This window comes from Ranitomeya variabilis, chromosome 5 (genome assembly GCF_051348905.1).
Source record: "Ranitomeya variabilis isolate aRanVar5 chromosome 5, aRanVar5.hap1, whole genome shotgun sequence".
NCBI lineage: Eukaryota > Metazoa > Chordata > Amphibia > Anura > Dendrobatidae > Ranitomeya > Ranitomeya variabilis.
In genome coordinates, this window is record NC_135236.1 from 63344877 (window position 1) to 63357206 (window position 12330).

The following is a 12330-nucleotide window of genomic DNA, read 5'->3' on the forward strand; positions in this document are numbered from 1 at the left end:
GATGGTTTATTCCTGGAGCAGAAGGAGAAAGTGAGCTGGTCTGGCTGTAATGGGCAAAAATGATGTCTTCCCTGAGCCCTTACACTGTCGACACCTTGAAGCAGTGCGGGAGGGCCAGTGGTCAAATGGATCTCACCATGACTTAAATAAGCTCTTCCTCGGAAGCTGGAATTCCTAGTCGCCCATTTCTTCAACTTTGCGCAGTGGCAATATCGTAGCCCATGAGGTCTAACCGAGGCGTGATTATTGCTAATTGAAAACTTTTCCCAATACCCCGCCATGATGACTTGAAATATAGTCAGCATTGGCAATTTTTGCTGGTCTCTCAGGAGGCTTCATCCATGGTATGCAAATGACAGAGTCTTAGCTCCTCCCAGTGTGGAGGAGAATCCTCGCTTCCCACAGCAATGTATTGATGGTTTATGCCTGGAGCATAAGGAGAAAGTGAGCTGGTCTGGCTGTAATGGGCAAAAATGATGTCTTCCCTGAGCCCTTACACTGTCGACACCTTGAAGCAGTGCGGGAGGGCCAGTGGTCAAATGGATCTCACCATGACTTAAATAAGCTCTTCCTTGGAAGCGGGAATTCCTTGTCGCCCAACTTCCTTCAACTTTGCGCAGTGGCAATATCGTAGCCCTTGAGGTCTAACCGAGGCGTGATTATTGCTAATTGAAAACTTTTCCCAATACCCTGCCATGATGACTTGAAATAAAGTCAGCATTGGCAATTTTTGCTGGTCTCTCAGGAGGCTTCATCCATGGTATGCAAATGACAGAGTCTTAGCTCCTCCCAGTGTGGAGGAGAATCCTCGCTTCCCACAGCAATGTATTGATGGTTTATGCCTGGAGCAGAAGGAGAAAGTGAGCTGGTCTGGCTGTAATGGGCAAAAATGATGTCTTCCCTGAGCCCTTACACTGTCGACACCTTGAAGCAGTGCGGGAGGGCCAGTGGTCAAATGGATCTCACCATGACTTAAATAAGCTCTTCCTTGGAAGCTGGAATTCCTAGTCGCCCAACTTCCTTCAACTTTGCGCAGTGGCAATATCGTAGCCCATGAGGTCTAACCGAGGCGTGATAATTGCTAATTGAAAACTTTTCCCAATACCCCGCCATGATGACTTGAAATATAGTCAGCATTGGCAATTTTTGCTGGTCTCTCAGGAGGCTTCATCCATGGTATGCAAATGACAGAGTCTTAGCTCCTCCCAGTGTGGAGGAGAATCCTCGCTTCCCACAGCAATGTATTGATGGTTTATGCCTGGAGCAGAAGGAGAAAGTGAGCTGGTCTGGCTGTAATGGGCAAAAATGATGTCTTCCCTGAGCCCTTACACTGTCGACACCTTGAAGCAGTGCGGGAGGGCCAGTGGTCAAATGGATCTCACCATGACTTAAATAAGCTCTTCCTTGGAAGCGGGAATTCCTAGTCGCCCAACTTCCTTCAACTTTGCGCAGTGGCAATATCGTAGCCCATGAGGTCTAACCGAGGCGTGATTATTGCTAATTGAAAACTTTTCCCAATACCCCGCCATGATGACTTGAAATATAGTCAGCATTGGCAATTTTTGCTGGTCTCTCAGGAGGCTTCATCCATGGTATGCAAATGACAGAGTCTTAGCTCCTCCCAGTGTGGAGGAGAATCCTCGCTTCCCACAGCAATGTATTGATGGTTTATGCCTGGAGCAGAAGGAGAAAGTGAGCTGGTCTGGCTGTAATGGGCAAAAATGATGTCTTCCCTGAGCCCTTACACTGTCGACACCTTGAAGCAGTGCAGGAGGGCCAGTGGTCAAATGGATCTCACCATGAATTAAATAAGCTCTTCCTTGGAAGCGGGAATTCCTAGTCGCCCAACTTCCTTCAACTTTGCGCAGTGGCAATATCGTAGCCCATGAGGTCTAACCGAGGCGTGATTATTGCTAATTGAAAACTTTTCCCAATACCCCGCCATGATGACTTGAAATATAGTCAGCATTGGCAATTTTTGCTGGTCTCTCAGGAGGCTTCATCCATGGTATGCAAATGACAGAGTCTTAGCTCCTCCCAGTGTGGAGGAGAATCCTCGCTTCCCACAGCAATGTATTGATGGTTTATGCCTGGAGCAGAAGGAGAAAGTGAGCTGGTCTGGCTGTAATGGGCAAAAATGATGTCTTCCCTGAGCCCTTACACTGTCGACACCTTGAAGCAGTGCGGGAGGGCCAGTGGTCAAATGGATCTCACCATGACTTAAATAAGCTCTTCCTCGGAAGCTGGAATTCCTAGTCGCCCATTTCTTCAACTTTGCGCAGTGGCAATATCGTAGCCCATGAGGTCTAACCGAGGCGTGATTATTGCTAATTGAAAACTTTTCCCAATACTCCGCCATGATGACTTGAAATATAGTCAGCATTGGCAATTTTTGCTGGTCTCTCAGGAGGCTTCATCCATGGTATGCAAATGACAGAGTCTTAGCTCCTCCCAGTGTGGAGGAGAATCCTCGCTTCCCACAGCAATGTATTGATGGTTTATGCCTGGAGCATAAGGAGAAAGTGAGCTGGTCTGGCTGTAATGGGCAAAAATGATGTCTTCCCTGAGCCCTTACACTGTCGACACCTTGAAGCAGTGCGGGAGGGCCAGTGGTCAAATGGATCTCACCATGACTTAAATAAGCTCTTCCTTGGAAGCGGGAATTCCTTGTCGCCCAACTTCCTTCAACTTTGCGCAGTGGCAATATCGTAGCCCTTGAGGTCTAACCGAGGCGTGATTATTGCTAATTGAAAACTTTTCCCAATACCCTGCCATGATGACTTGAAATAAAGTCAGCATTGGCAATTTTTGCTGGTCTCTCAGGAGGCTTCATCCATGGTATGCAAATGACAGAGTCTTAGCTCCTCCCAGTGTGGAGGAGAATCCTCGCTTCCCACAGCAATGTATTGATGGTTTATGCCTGGAGCAGAAGGAGAAAGTGAGCTGGTCTGGCTGTAATGGGCAAAAATGATGTCTTCCCTGAGCCCTTACACTGTCGACACCTTGAAGCAGTGCGGGAGGGCCAGTGGTCAAATGGATCTCACCATGACTTAAATAAGCTCTTCCTTGGAAGCGGGAATTCCTTGTCGCTAGTGTTGAGCGATACTTTCCGATATCGGAAAGTATCGGCCGATACCGTCACAGTATCGGAATCCAATCCGATACCGATACCCGATCCCAATGCAAGTCAATGGGACGAAAATATCGGAATTAAAATAAACCCTTTCTTTCCTTGTAGGTTAATTCTACATGAAGGAAAACAACTAAGAATAATGTAGGATGTATTGGGGGACGTGGCGGAGACATTAAAGGCACAGGGGTTTATCCCAATCAAATAGAATAGCAGTATTTTTAATTTTTTTATGACGTTCGGCGTTAGAAAGAATTTGACTATGTTAATTTTTTATTTATTTTGTCAGATATTGATGTTTCACTACTTCCACGCCCTTCACCCTATTTTTTACTTCTCCCACACTTTCTTCTTCATTATCCTCATCATCAGCTTCTGTGACATCAACTTCTTCACCTTATTCATCTTCTTCTTTTCTACGTATATATATTTTTTTTTTTTTACATTGTTCATATTCTTTTTATTTAACTATTATTTTTTTATATTCAACTTCTTCATCATATTCTTATTTGTGACAGGCATTCCCGTAGTTGTTATCTATAAAAGTTTGAAGATTACACCTTCCGTTCTGCCTGTCACAAAACAGTTACATTTGTCCGCGTTCAGTTTGGCCTGCAGCATCAGGCTTTATCCAGGGGCACCACGAGGAGGAACGGACTCACCCCCATACACTGCTTAGTCTTCTTCTGCTTATAATTTAGATAATATCTTTTGCTCTGATATTTAGTCTTATGCTTAATGTTCTTCTGCTCTTTGTTCTGCAGCCTCTTGTTCTTCTGCTTCTCGGTCTTCCAGGTTGTCGTCGTCATCTCCAGGGTCGTCATCTCCAGGGTCGTCGTCATCGGGGTCGTCGTCATCGGGGTCGTCGTCATCGGGGTCGTCTTCAGGGTCATCGTCTCCAGGGTCGTCGTCATCTCGGTGGTTGTCGTCTCTGGTGTCGTCATCATCTTAGGGGTGGTCTTCCGGGTCATCGTCTTTCGGGTCTTGAACTTGGAAATGTAGCAGAAGGTACAAGAAGGCTGAGAAAATGCCGAGAAACAGCTGATGGAACTGGAACTCGGATGGCTACCCGAAGGTCCAAGAGCCAATGGAACTACCGAGGACCAGCTGACGTTACTGGAACCCGGTTACTAAGCAGGAGGTACCCGTGCCTGAAAGCACTACCAAGGACCACCTGACGTTGGTGGAACTCGGATACCCAGAGGGAGGCACCTAAGCCAAAGGCTCTGCCCGGAACCAGCTGACGGTACTGGAACCAGGATGGGGAGCAGAAGGTACAAGAGCAAAAGACACTGCCGAGAACCAGCTGACGGTACTGGAACCCGGATGGGTAGCCGAAGGTCCAAGAGCCAATGGAACTACCGAGGACCAGCTGACGTTACTGGAACCCGGTTACTAAGCAGGAGGTACCCGTGCCTGAAAGCACTACCAAGGACCACCTGACGTTGGTGGAACTCGGATACCCAGAGGGAGGCACCTAAGCCAAAGGCTCTGCCCGGAACCAGCTGACGGTACTGGAACCAGGATGGGGAGCAGAAGGTACAAGAGCAAAAGACACTGCCGAGAACCAGCTGACGGTACTGGAACCCGGATGGGGACCTATTCAAGCTTGTCTTCCTAGGGCCCCAACTGGCGGTGTGTTAGAGCCCAGGGACAGCAGGAGGAGGAGCAGGGGGAGGGGAGTGTAGGCCGAAGCCTGCACAGGCGGCAGCTTTGGGTGTGTTGTGTCTGCGTGGCTTTTGCAGGACACGTTGCCGGCTACACAGCAGGGGAACAGCTGGCGGTGCTGGACCCCACTGACACATTGGCGAGGTGTTTGGCTCTGTGCAGCCAGCACTTCCGGACAGCAACTAGCGTTGTTGGAGCCCGGGCTCTGCAGGTGGAGCAGAGTGTAGGCCGAAGCCTAATTGAACCGATTTCAAAAGTCACCTTTAACCCCCCCTCAGGGGTTACAAAGTAGAAGAGCCACAGCTTATGCAGCAGCAGTGCTGCGCAAGTCAAAGGTTGCTCTTGTAATTTTTCTCCTTGCACACGCTGAATGGAACACGTATAACATTTAGCCCTTTATACAGTCAAACTGTGTAATGGAGGCGAGAGTTCCCTTTGTAATGAGACGCAGCACAGGTGTCAAGAATCCCACCTTGGTGCTGGGTGCAGCCTCCCGAGCGTTGTTATTTGCTGTACAGGAGTCTGCGCTGTCGTGTTATCCCCTGGCCTAGCGCCGTTAGCGCTGCCCATCTTCTGGCATCATGTAATGTCGGCCGGTGCGGTTCGCGATGCCCATGAATCCCAGCCCCGCAGTGTCTTAACATTGTTAAAACACTGCGGGGCTGGGATTCAGGGCCTGGCGCAGCACATATGTTGGCCTCTCACACTCGGGTCCTTACACCCGCTTCAGACTGTGCGGCGTCATCTGATCCCTTATCGCATGCCACGGCCATGAAGCCGCACAGTCCGAAGAAGGCGGAAGGAGAGGAGGGACAGTCGAACTGATGCACTGATCCTGCCCATCAATCACACCCTCGCAGTCCCAATAAATAAGACACCGAGGGGCGTTGTGTGGGTCAGGGCGGCCGCAGAGGCGCAGCCAGCCAAACAATGATGCCAGAAGACGGGCAGCGCTACCAAGGGGGTTGCAGCGTGTCATTACAAAGGAAAGTCACACCACCGGGACGGTTAAATGGTCACACAGAGGACACATTTCAGACGTGTTTTCAGTTCCACATGTGCGAGGAGAATACGTTTCTGAGCCACCTTGCACACATGCAGCATTACCGCTGTACAAGGTGGCTGGATAACGTAAAAACGCCTGGGGGAGGGGGGACAGGTTCCCTTCAATTTCAGTTCTTGTGTCTGCGTGGCTTTTGCAGGACACGTTGCCGGCTGCACAGCAGGGGAACAGCTGGCGGTGCTGGACCCCACTGACACATTGGCTGGTGTTTTTCTCTGTGCAGCTAGCACATCTGGGCCCCAACTGGCGGTGTGTTAGAGCCCAGGGACAGCAGGAGGAGGAGCAGGAGGAGGAGGAGCAGGGGGAGGGGAGTGTAGGCCGAAGCCTGCACAGGCGGCAGCTTTGGGTGTGTTGTGTCTGCGTGGCTTTTGCAGGACACGTTGCCGGCTACACAGCAGGGGAACAGCTGGCGGTGCTGGACCCCACTGACACATTGGCGAGGTGTTTGGCTCTGTGCAGCCAGCACTTCCGGACAGCAACTAGCGTTGTTGGAGCCCGGGCTCTGCAGGTGGAGCAGAGTGTAGGCCGAAGCCTAATTGAACCGATTTCAAAAGTCACCTTTAACCCCCCCTCAGGGGTTACAAAGTAGAAGAGCCACAGCTTATGCAGCAGCAGTGCTGCGCAAGTCAAAGGTTGCTCTTGTAATTTTTCTCCTTGCACACGCTGAATGGAACACGTATAACATTTAGCCCTTTATACAGTCAAACTGTGTAATGGAGGCGAGAGTTCCCTTTGTAATGAGACGCAGCACAGGTGTCAAGAATCCCACCTTGGTGCTGGGTGCAGCCTCCCGAGCGTTGTTATTTGCTGTACAGGAGTCTGCGCTGTCGTGTTATCCCCTGGCCTAGCGCCGTTAGCGCTGCCCATCTTCTGGCATCATGTAATGTCGGCCGGTGCGGTTCGCGATGCCCATGAATCCCAGCCCCGCAGTGTCTTAACATTGTTAAAACACTGCGGGGCTGGGATTCAGGGCCTGGCGCAGCACATATGTTGGCCTCTCACACTCGGGTCCTTACACCCGCTTCAGACTGTGCGGCGTCATCTGATCCCTTATCGCATGCCACGGCCATGAAGCCGCACAGTCCGAAGAAGGCGGAAGGAGAGGAGGGACAGTCGAACTGATGCACTGATCCTGCCCATCAATCACACCCTCGCAGTCCCAATAAATAAGACACCGAGGGGCGTTGTGTGGGTCAGGGCGGCCGCAGAGGCGCAGCCAGCCAAACAATGATACCAGAAGATGGGCAGCGCTACCAAGGGGGTTGCAGCGTGTCATTACAAAGGAAAGTCACACCACCGGGACGGTTAAATGGTCACACAGAGGACACATTTCAGACGTGTTTTCAGTTCCACATGTGCGAGGAGAATACGTTTCTGAGCCACCTTGCACACATGCAGCATTACCGCTGTACAAGGTGGCTGGATAACGTAAAAACGCCTGGGGGAGGGGGGACAGGTTCCCTTCAATTTCAGTTCTTGTGTCTGCGTGGCTTTTGCAGGACACGTTGCCGGCTGCACAGCAGGGGAACAGCTGGCGGTGCTGGACCCCACTGACACATTGGCTGGTGTTTTTCTCTGTGCAGCTAGCACATCTGGGCCCCAACTGGCGGTGTGTTAGAGCCCAGGGACAGCAGGAGGAGGAGCAGGAGGAGGAGGAGCAGGGGGAGGGGAGTGTAGGCCGAAGCCTGCACAGGCGGCAGCTTTGGGTGTGTTGTGTCTGCGTGGCTTTTGCAGGACACGTTGCCGGCTACACAGCAGGGGAACAGCTGGCGGTGCTGGACCCCACTGACACATTGGCGAGGTGTTTGGCTCTGTGCAGCCAGCACTTCCGGACAGCAACTAGCGTTGTTGGAGCCCGGGCTCTGCAGGTGGAGCAGAGTGTAGGCCGAAGCCTAATTGAACCGATTTCAAAAGTCACCTTTAACCCCCCCTCAGGGGTTACAAAGTAGAAGAGCCACAGCTTATGCAGCAGCAGTGCTGCGCAAGTCAAAGGTTGCTCTTGTAATTTTTCTCCTTGCACACGCTGAATGGAACACGTATAACATTTAGCCCTTTATACAGTCAAACTGTGTAATGGAGGCGAGAGTTCCCTTTGTAATGAGACGCAGCACAGGTGTCAAGAATCCCACCTTGGTGCTGGGTGCAGCCTCCCGAGCGTTGTTATTTGCTGTACAGGAGTCTGCGCTGTCGTGTTATCCCCTGGCCTAGCGCCGTTAGCGCTGCCCATCTTCTGGCATCATGTAATGTCGGCCGGTGCGGTTCGCGATGCCCATGAATCCCAGCCCCGCAGTGTCTTAACATTGTTAAAACACTGCGGGGCTGGGATTCAGGGCCTGGCGCAGCACATATGTTGGCCTCTCACACTCGGGTCCTTACACCCGCTTCAGACTGTGCGGCGTCATCTGATCCCTTATCGCATGCCACGGCCATGAAGCCGCACAGTCCGAAGAAGGCGGAAGGAGAGGAGGGACAGTCGAACTGATGCACTGATCCTGCCCATCAATCACACCCTCGCAGTCCCAATAAATAAGACACCGAGGGGCGTTGTGTGGGTCAGGGCGGCCGCAGAGGCGCAGCCAGCCAAACAATGATGCCAGAAGACGGGCAGCGCTACCAAGGGGGTTGCAGCGTGTCATTACAAAGGAAAGTCACACCACCGGGACGGTTAAATGGTCACACAGAGGACACATTTCAGACGTGTTTTCAGTTCCACATGTGCGAGGAGAATACGTTTCTGAGCCACCTTGCACACATGCAGCATTACCGCTGTACAAGGTGGCTGGATAACGTAAAAACGCCTGGGGGAGGGGGGACAGGTTCCCTTCAATTTCAGTTCTTGTGTCTGCGTGGCTTTTGCAGGACACGTTGCCGGCTGCACAGCAGGGGAACAGCTGGCGGTGCTGGACCCCACTGACACATTGGCTGGTGTTTTTCTCTGTGCAGCTAGCACATCTGGGCCCCAACTGGCGGTGTGTTAGAGCCCAGGGACAGCAGGAGGAGGAGCAGGAGGAGGAGGAGCAGGGGGAGGGGAGTGTAGGCCGAAGCCTGCACAGGCGGCAGCTTTGGGTGTGTTGTGTCTGCGTGGCTTTTGCAGGACACGTTGCCGGCTACACAGCAGGGGAACAGCTGGCGGTGCTGGACCCCACTGACACATTGGCGAGGTGTTTGGCTCTGTGCAGCCAGCACTTCCGGACAGCAACTAGCGTTGTTGGAGCCCGGGCTCTGCAGGTGGAGCAGAGTGTAGGCCGAAGCCTAATTGAACCGATTTCAAAAGTCACCTTTAACCCCCCCTCAGGGGTTACAAAGTAGAAGAGCCACAGCTTATGCAGCAGCAGTGCTGCGCAAGTCAAAGGTTGCTCTTGTAATTTTTCTCCTTGCACACGCTGAATGGAACACGTATAACATTTAGCCCTTTATACAGTCAAACTGTGTAATGGAGGCGAGAGTTCCCTTTGTAATGAGACGCAGCACAGGTGTCAAGAATCCCACCTTGGTGCTGGGTGCAGCCTCCCGAGCGTTGTTATTTGCTGTACAGGAGTCTGCGCTGTCGTGTTATCCCCTGGCCTAGCGCCGTTAGCGCTGCCCATCTTCTGGCATCATGTAATGTCGGCCGGTGCGGTTCGCGATGCCCATGAATCCCAGCCCCGCAGTGTCTTAACATTGTTAAAACACTGCGGGGCTGGGATTCAGGGCCTGGCGCAGCACATATGTTGGCCTCTCACACTCGGGTCCTTACACCCGCTTCAGACTGTGCGGCGTCATCTGATCCCTTATCGCATGCCACGGCCATGAAGCCGCACAGTCCGAAGAAGGCGGAAGGAGAGGAGGGACAGTCGAACTGATGCACTGATCCTGCCCATCAATCACACCCTCGCAGTCCCAATAAATAAGACACCGAGGGGCGTTGTGTGGGTCAGGGCGGCCGCAGAGGCGCAGCCAGCCAAACAATGATGCCAGAAGATGGGCAGCGCTACCAAGGGGGTTGCAGCGTGTCATTACAAAGGAAAGTCACACCACCGGGACGGTTAAATGGTCACACAGAGGACACATTTCAGACGTGTTTTCAGTTCCACATGTGCGAGGAGAATACGTTTCTGAGCCACCTTGCACACATGCAGCATTACCGCTGTACAAGGTGGCTGGATAACGTAAAAACGCCTGGGGGAGGGGGGACAGGTTCCCTTCAATTTCAGTTCTTGTGTCTGCGTGGCTTTTGCAGGACACGTTGCCGGCTGCACAGCAGGGGAACAGCTGGCGGTGCTGGACCCCACTGACACATTGGCTGGTGTTTTTCTCTGTGCAGCTAGCACATCTGGGCCCCAACTGGCGGTGTGTTAGAGCCCAGGGACAGCAGGAGGAGGAGCAGGAGGAGGAGGAGCAGGGGGAGGGGAGTGTAGGCCGAAGCCTGCACAGGCGGCAGCTTTGGGTGTGTTGTGTCTGCGTGGCTTTTGCAGGACACGTTGCCGGCTACACAGCAGGGGAACAGCTGGCGGTGCTGGACCCCACTGACACATTGGCGAGGTGTTTGGCTCTGTGCAGCCAGCACTTCCGGACAGCAACTAGCGTTGTTGGAGCCCGGGCTCTGCAGGTGGAGCAGAGTGTAGGCCGAAGCCTAATTGAACCGATTTCAAAAGTCACCTTTAACCCCCCCTCAGGGGTTACAAAGTAGAAGAGCCACAGCTTATGCAGCAGCAGTGCTGCGCAAGTCAAAGGTTGCTCTTGTAATTTTTCTCCTTGCACACGCTGAATGGAACACGTATAACATTTAGCCCTTTATACAGTCAAACTGTGTAATGGAGGCGAGAGTTCCCTTTGTAATGAGACGCAGCACAGGTGTCAAGAATCCCACCTTGGTGCTGGGTGCAGCCTCCCGAGCGTTGTTATTTGCTGTACAGGAGTCTGCGCTGTCGTGTTATCCCCTGGCCTAGCGCCGTTAGCGCTGCCCATCTTCTGGCATCATGTAATGTCGGCCGGTGCGGTTCGCGATGCCCATGAATCCCAGCCCCGCAGTGTCTTAACATTGTTAAAACACTGCGGGGCTGGGATTCAGGGCCTGGCGCAGCACATATGTTCGCCTCTCACACTCGGGTCCTTACACCCGCTTCAGACTGTGCGGCGTCATCTGATCCCTTATCGCATGCCACGGCCATGAAGCCGCACAGTCCGAAGAAGGCGGAAGGAGAGGAGGGACAGGCGAACTGATGCACTGATCCTGCCCATCAATCACACCCTCGCAGTCCCATTAAATAAGACAACGAGGGCTGTTGTGTGGGTCAGGGCGGCCGCAGAGGCGCAGCCAGCCAAACAATGATGCCAGAAGACGGGCAGCGTTACCAAGGAGCTTGTTGCGTGTGTCAATACAAAGTCAAATCACACCTGAGGGACGTTTTAATGGTCACAGAGGACACATTTTAGACGTGTTCACTTCAACATGGGCAAGGAGAATAAGTTTCTGAGCCACCTTGAACACATGCAGCATTACTGCTGTTCAAGGTAGCTGTAAAACATAGAAACACCTGGGGGAGGGGGGACAGGTTCCCTTCAATTTCAGTTCTTGTGTCTGCGTGGCGGTCGCAGGACACGTTGCCGGCTACACAGCAGGGGAACAGCTGGCGGTGCTGAACCCCACTGACACATTGGCTGGTGTTTTTCTCTGTGCAGCTAGCACATCTGGGCAAAAACTGGCGGTGTTAGAGCCCAGGGTCAGCAGGAGGAGCAGGGGGAGCGGAGTGTAGGCCGAAGCCTGCACTCGAGCAAGTTGAAAGGAAACCTTTAACCCCCCCCCCCCCCCAGGCGTTTGTAGCTGAAAGAGCCATTGTGTACAGCACTAATGCTGGAAAAGGTAAACTTAGCTCTTTTAATTATGGTCCTTGTACATGCGGAACCTAACATTTATGAAATGTGTCTCCTCACAGCGTTAAACCGTCCGGTAGGTGGAACTTTCCTTTGTCGTGTGACGCAGCACAGCCATCACTTTTACCCCCTTGGCGCCGTGCGCCGCCTCCTCAGCGTTGTTTGAATCTGTCCCGGAGCCTGCGCTGTTAGGTTAGCCCTTGGCCATGCACACATGTTGCGCTGCCCGTCTTCTGACCTCATTTGGTGTCAGGCTGGCTGCGCCTGTGCGGGTGCGCTGGCCGAGATCCCGCCTCGCAGTGTCGTCTAATGTAATCCCACCGCGGGCCTGTGATCCGTGCCCGTGCGCAGTGCATATCCTCTCCTCTCACTCCCCTCCCTACGGCTTTTTCAGACTGTGCGGTGTCACGGCCGTGGCATGCTATTAGGGACCAGCTGACATCGCACAGTCTAAAGAAGCCGTAGGGAGGGGAGTGAGAGGAGAGGATATGCACTGCGCACGGGCACGGATCACAGGCCCGCGGTGGGATTACATTAGACGACACTGCGAGGCGGGATCTCGGCCAGCGCACCCGCACAGGCGCAGCCAGCCTGACACCAAATGAGGTCAGAAGAC

General features: G+C 52.8%; 7 non-coding genes across 7 annotated transcripts; all 7 read left to right on the plus strand.

The window, feature by feature from the left end:
• Positions 1-192: 192 nt before the first annotated feature.
• On the plus strand, positions 193-333 carry LOC143777449 (U4 spliceosomal RNA). The gene has a single exon (XR_013216182.1). It is a non-coding gene; the product is annotated as a U4 spliceosomal RNA (small nuclear RNA).
• Positions 334-608: 275 nt separating this feature from the next.
• On the plus strand, positions 609-749 carry LOC143777645 (U4 spliceosomal RNA). Its single transcript, XR_013216361.1, has one exon. It is a non-coding gene; the product is annotated as a U4 spliceosomal RNA (small nuclear RNA).
• Positions 750-1024: 275 nt separating this feature from the next.
• LOC143777621 (U4 spliceosomal RNA) lies at positions 1025-1165 on the plus strand. The gene has a single exon (XR_013216340.1). It is a non-coding gene; the product is annotated as a U4 spliceosomal RNA (small nuclear RNA).
• Positions 1166-1440: 275 nt separating this feature from the next.
• LOC143777450 (U4 spliceosomal RNA) lies at positions 1441-1581 on the plus strand. The gene has a single exon (XR_013216183.1). It is a non-coding gene; the product is annotated as a U4 spliceosomal RNA (small nuclear RNA).
• A 275-nt stretch (positions 1582-1856) lies between these two features.
• Positions 1857-1997, plus strand: LOC143777451 (U4 spliceosomal RNA). Its single transcript, XR_013216184.1, has one exon. It is a non-coding gene; the product is annotated as a U4 spliceosomal RNA (small nuclear RNA).
• A 273-nt stretch (positions 1998-2270) lies between these two features.
• On the plus strand, positions 2271-2411 carry LOC143777603 (U4 spliceosomal RNA). The gene has a single exon (XR_013216324.1). It is a non-coding gene; the product is annotated as a U4 spliceosomal RNA (small nuclear RNA).
• Positions 2412-2686: 275 nt separating this feature from the next.
• On the plus strand, positions 2687-2827 carry LOC143777646 (U4 spliceosomal RNA). Its single transcript, XR_013216362.1, has one exon. It is a non-coding gene; the product is annotated as a U4 spliceosomal RNA (small nuclear RNA).
• The last annotated feature ends 9503 nt before the right edge of the window (positions 2828-12330 follow it).